The sequence below is a fragment of the Mustela erminea genome, chromosome 15 (assembly GCF_009829155.1).
Source record: "Mustela erminea isolate mMusErm1 chromosome 15, mMusErm1.Pri, whole genome shotgun sequence".
In the NCBI taxonomy this organism is placed as follows: Eukaryota; Metazoa; Chordata; class Mammalia; order Carnivora; family Mustelidae; genus Mustela; species Mustela erminea.
Genome location: NC_045628.1, coordinates 49,687,260 through 49,693,754, shown reverse-complemented (window position 1 = coordinate 49,693,754; position 6,495 = coordinate 49,687,260). Strand labels below are relative to the sequence as shown.

General features: G+C 31.9%; 1 pseudogene; it reads right to left on the bottom strand.

Moving 5' to 3' along the window:
- Positions 1-2,757: 2,757 nt before the first annotated feature.
- On the bottom strand, positions 2,758-2,880 carry LOC116574684 (annotated as a pseudogene).
- Positions 2,881-6,495: the final 3,615 nt, after the last annotated feature.

The window sequence follows — 6,495 nt, the reverse complement described above, 5'->3', positions numbered from 1 at the left end:
TATACAGAATTATACATTATCTAAAATGTCCATTTTCAAGAAAAAAGAGAATTCAAAGAAACAGAAGTGTGTAACCCATAAATAAGGACAAAAGCATGCAACAGAAAGTGCCTTTGAGAAGGATTACTTGTTAGACTCAGCAAATAAGACATTATTTGTTATAAAAAATTCAAAGAACAAAAAGAAACCATACTTACACAAGTGTAGGAAAGTATGATGAAAATGTGTCGAGTAGAGAATATTGATAAAAAGCTTGAAAATACAAAAAAAAAGAACCAATGGAAATTCTGAAATTGAAAGGTACAATAACTAAAATGATAAATCAATAGTTGATTAGTGCTGGCAGAAGAAGGAATCTGCAAACTTGGAGACAGATCAATAGAGATTTTGCAATTTGCATAACAGAACAAAATAATAAATGAAAATGAAGAGTGTTTCAGAAAAATATGATAAGCCAACTGGGACATCAATATATCAAAAATCAGAGAAAAGAGAGTAAATAAAAATAATTAGAAAAATAATAACGAAAGCCTTCTAAAATTATATGGAAAATATTAATCCACACATCAAAGAATCTCAACTAACTCCAAATAAGGTGAATCAAAGAGATTCATATCTAGACTAACTGTTATAAAAATGTTGAGAGACAGAGGAAATCTTGAAAAATACAAGAGAAAAATAGCTTACCACTTACAAACAAACCCCAATAAAAATAATGCTACTTCTCATCAGAAAAAAAAAAAAAAAAAAGGAAGCCAGAAGGCATTGAGACATCATATTCAAAGTACTGGGGTGGGGGGGAAGCCTGTCATCTTATATCCTTATATACCTGTCAATCTTGTATATAGTAAATCTATATTTCAATAATGGAGGCAAATAAACAAAAATTGAAAAAATTCATCATTAGCAAAATTTTACTATGCTAAATAGTAATAGAAATTTTCAGGCTGAAATAATGAAACACCAGACAGTAATTAAAATCCACATTTCCACATTTAAAAAAAAAAAAAAAAGAGTACCATTAATGGTGATCTAGGAACTAAATATAAAACAGTATGAGTGCATATTTCTACTACTTTGAATCTCAAATAAAATAACAGCATAAAGCAACATGTATTGTTGAGAATAAAGGAAACAAAAAAAAAGTTGCAGTGGGGGTGGGGGAGTGTACATTTTTTCAGAACAAGAAAATGGTGCCAGGTGGTAAACCAAATTCTTAGAAACACATGAAGACACCTGGAAATGGTACAGAAACTCTTAAAAGCATGTATTTACTCTCGTTTTTTTTTCTTATCTCCTTTAAACTCATAAAATTATGTAAAATAATAATAATAATAATAACAAGGTATTGCTGGTTTTTTCATATATACTGATATAATATTGTATAAAACCAGTATCATAATAAGGGAGATGAGGGAATAGTGGTATATAGGAGCTAATTTCTATATCTAATGGAAATTCTGAGAAGAGTAGATTTATATTATAAATCTTAGAATATTACTACTAAGAATATAATTAAAAAATTATAGTGAAGAAGTCATTAAAGGATTTATAATGTTACATTAGAAAGTATTTATTTAATACAAAAGAATTGGAGAGGTTTATAGAGGAACAAAAATCCATAAGAAATTTAGAAAACAAAATAGCAGATGTGAAAATGACATATCAATAATTACATTAACTGTAAATGGATGAAAGCATCCAATGAAAAGGAGAATTATCCCACAGGATAAAAATATAAAACCGGGGCACCTGGGTGGCTCAGTGGGTTAAGCCACTGCCTTTGGCTCAGGTCATGATCTCAGGGTCCTGGGATCGAGTCCCGCATCGGGCACTCTGCTCAGCTGGGAACCTGCTTCCCTCTCTCTCTCTGCCTGCCTCTCCATCTACTTGTGATCTCTGTCAAATGAATAAATAAAATCTTTAAAAAATATATATATAAAACCAACTACATGTTCCATATACAAGATATACTTAGTTTAAAGGATACAAATAGGTTGAAAATAAGTGGATAGAAGAAGACTGTAGACACCAATTTTTTTAAAAGAAGATGTCAAGTTAGTTAGCAAACAAAACCTTTATGCTAAACAATGGAAAGCAAAGAGAAAACTAAACCTAAAACTAACAGAGACAAGGAAATAATAAAGATTAAAATGGAAATTAACGAAACGGAGAAAATCATAAAATCAAAGTTGGTTCTTTTAAAAAAGACAAAGACAAATCCCTAGTGGACTGACCAAAGAAAATAGAAAGATATAAACTCTAAAATCAAGAAGAAAAGAGGGGACAATAATTCTGACTCAGAAAGGAAAAGTGATTACTAAATAATACTGTGAGCAACAAAATATGCCAACAATTTAGAAAACCTAGATGAAATGCACTAATTCCTAAAAATGTGCAAATTTCTAAAACTGGGTCAAGAAAATATAGAGACTTGGAATACAACTACAGCAAAGACATTGACTTAATATAATCCCATAAAGGAAAACTCAGACCTAGATAGCTTCGCTGATGAATATTACCAAATATTTAACAAGAATTTGAGAAGAATTACTTCTAATTCTCCAAAAATCTTTAAAAATGCATAAGAGAAAAAAAAAAAAGAAACAAGTATTCTGGAAACCAGAACTATTCTGATGCCAGAACCAAAGATATCACAAGAAAAATAATAGACAATATCTTTTATAGACCAAAAAGTCCTCACAAAATATTAGTTTACCAAACCCAGTATGCATAAAAAGGAGTATACACCATGATTAATTGGGATTTATTCCAGAATTCTATGTTGTTTTAATATCTTAAAATCAATCATGTAATAAATAGCAATAATCGCGCCTCGGATAAACCTCATTGGCTATGATACTGCCACTGCGCAAAGCTATTCATGTAATAAATAGAAAAACATATTTGTATTTAACAAAGACAAAAACCATAGGATCATCAGAGTAGATACATAAAAAGCATTTGAAAAAAATGGAACAAACTTTTATGATAAAAAACAATAATATGCTTATGGATTAGAATACTTAATACTATTAGGATACGATAATCTGTAAATCTGTAAATTTACAAATTCATAGTAATCCCAGGTGGCTTTTGCAGCAACCTTTTTTTTTGAGAGTCCAGAAATAAACCTTCATGATCAATTGGTATTTTTCAAAGGCCAAGACAATTCAATCCTTAATGAATAGTCTTTTCAACAAATAGTTCTGGGGCAACTGATACCCACATGTAAAGAACAGAATTCCTTCCTCACCGTGCACAAAAAATAACTTAAAATAAATCATAAATTTAAATATAAATCATGAATTTTAATATAAGAGCTAAGTGTATAAAGCTCTTAGGTTAAATACAGGAATAAATCTAGTGAACTGTATTTAGGCAAAGAGACCTCTTAGATATGACACAAAAAGCAAAAGCAACAAAAGATAAAAGTAGATAAATTGGACTTCATCAAAATTTAACAATGTTTTGTTTTAAAAGATTACATCAAAAAAGTGAAAAGGCAGCCCACGGGATAGAAGAAAATATTTGCAAATCATATTTATATAAGAAACTTGTATCAAGAACATAAAAGGATCAATTATAACTCTATGATAAAAAGGATTTCTTGTTTAAAAAAATGTAAAAAGTATCTGAATAGATATTCCCCACAGGAAATATGCAAATTGACAACAAGCACCTAAAATGATGTGTAACATCATTAACCATTAGGAAATGCAACCCAAAATCTCAAAGAGCTACCACCACACACACACACTGGATATATATAATAAAAAATGGTAGATGATAAAAATGATTGGTGAGGATGTGGAGAAACTGAAACCAGTATAGATAGTATGTAGGAATGTAAAATGGTACAGACATTTTGAAAAATATCTGATAGTCCCTCAAAAAATTCAGGATAGACCTTATCATATGACCAGAAATTTTACTCATATGCACATATTCCTCTGTGATATCTTTCACTCTCACTCTCTCTCATATACATAAACAAAATCTTTAAAAAAAAGATTTTTTCACAACTCTATGAATATACTAAAAACCACAAATTTCACATTCTAAAGCAATTAATTGTATTGTATATGAATTATATCTAAAGGGTGCCTTAACAAACAAAAATCAAGTTAACCCTCAAACTTTGTCATAAACCTACCAATTCTGATTATCTTGGCCTTATACTATTTTTTTTTTAAAGCTTATAAAGACCTAACATACTGCACAATTTACTTATTTATATTGAAGTCCTTCTCTTCTGAACTGTAATATAGCCTTCATGTAGGCAGGGATTTTTTTTTTAGGCCCTAGTGAAACCACATAAAGTTGAACAAAAATCAAAATGGCTGCACTAATGCTTCTGCAAAGCTGAATTTTGAGCTAAGTAACCCTCTTACTCTCTTCAGCAAACCTGCCCTCTTCCTTTCTTATCCTTTTTTTTTTTTTTTTTTCAGGAACCCAGTGCCACTCTAATGTCTTGACAAGGCTGGGGAGCACATACAAAACTTCTGACCAAACCAGCGAGATCTAACATATTCCCCATAACCACCCTCCCCACCCCCGATTCTTCCTCTGGTATGGCTTGCAGTTTTTGAAGGCCATAGCTAGCTGCAGCCTCCTTTTCTTGGCAAAGCAGTAAAGCTATTGTTCCTCTTTATCCTGAACTCTGTCCTGCAGTATATTTTGGCTTACAATCATGGAGGTCAGTTTTCAACAACACTGTTTTTTTTTTTTTTTCCCATTGATATATTTCAAGGGCATGGAAAATGCTTAGCATACAGTAGTAGTACTATCAGCATATCTTCCTCAAAATATATGACATATAAAGGGAGGGATGATGACTTTACATGGAGAAGTCCAAGAAACACTAATTACTGTTAACATCAACAGGGACTAGAAAGGTCTACATAGCACCTACATAATGTGATGCTGTTGGAAGTGGTAAGAATCAATTCGCAATGATCCCACCCAGAGGGTATTGCCAAAGTCTGGTCCCGAGAAAATATTGAGCAGGAATACAAACACGATCATTCTACAGCGTGGTAAGCCTTTGTCATGTATAACTGTCAAAGATGTGGAAGACAGGGAAAGACAAGAGAGAAATAGTCCAGAAATAAGTAAATTTTTTGAGATATGACAACTAAATATAATGTTTCTTCTGAATAGGACCTTAGCACAGAGTGGGAAAGAGACTTTGTTGGGATAGCTGGTATAATCTAAATGAGATTTGGGATGCTGGTTTTCTGATGGAGAGTTTTGAACCATTATAAAATTAGAACATCCCCTTGTTTTTAGATGCACTGCATTCAATATATCTAAGCATAATAAAACATCATATTTAAAAGATATATTCCTCTTCCCCAGCTCTTTCTATGTCCTGAAAAAAAGAAGGAGAAAAAGAAAAAGAGGAAAAAAGAGGAGTGGAAAGGCGAGAGGGAGGATAAGATGCTAACAATGGTAGGATCTGGGATAAATAGTGTCTGTGATAAACTGGGTTCTGAGTGTTCTTGGTATCATTCTTGTAACTGTTCTATAGGTTTGAAACTATATAAATATGGGGAAATAGTAAAAGGTGATAAAATGGTTGAATGTGTGAAAGAATGAATTGTACTACATGATGAAGTATAGATGCGGGAGTGCAAATAAACAACTGAATGGGGGTGCCTGGGTGGCTTAGATGGTTAAGCATCTGCCTTCAGCTCAAATTATGATCCCTGGGATTGAGCCCTGACTCAGGCTCCCTGCTCAGCTGGGGAGTCTCCTTCTCCCTCTGCCTTCCTCCTGGCTTGTGCTGTCTCTCTTTCTAAAATAAATAAATGAAATTTTTTAAAAAAAATAAACAATTGACTGTATAAAATGTTCATCTTAATGAGAAAAGTTGGAAAATAGAAGGAAAATGTGAATTATGCAAATGAGAATATCAAAATAGAATACTGTAAGAGGTTTTTCTGGTACATGAGAATAATCAAAATTGCTAAATTCCACTGAGATTTCAAAGAAAACATTTGCAGGTGATAACTTGATAATGTTCATCTGTATTTCTATTTTATCAGTTGAGCCTTTTATGTGCTTTATATTCAGGGATCCAGGGAAAGAGAAAAATGAAAGGATATTCTCTAACACTTCATCAGAATAAAGATTTATCTGACAAGGACTCATGGAAACCAGTATAGTCATGTGATAGTTTTTATTACAAAAAAAATATGACATGGATATTCAGTGAAACTTGGTTAAGAGAGATAATTTATCTTACTTTACCATGTCATTTATTTAATTAAGTTAGTTTTCTAAGATAAGGAATTTCAAAAATTGGAGTTCCCTCACACCTTTAAAAAGCACAGAAGCAGAGATACTGTCCTTCCTTTTCTTCTTCTTCTGATGAATTCTAAGTCATTCTTTAATAATTAATCAGTATTTTTTCTTTCTAAGGATTGTCTGGTACAGTCTGACTGAGTTCTCCATATGCTGCTCTGCTGCACATCTCTGTCTCTTTCTGTA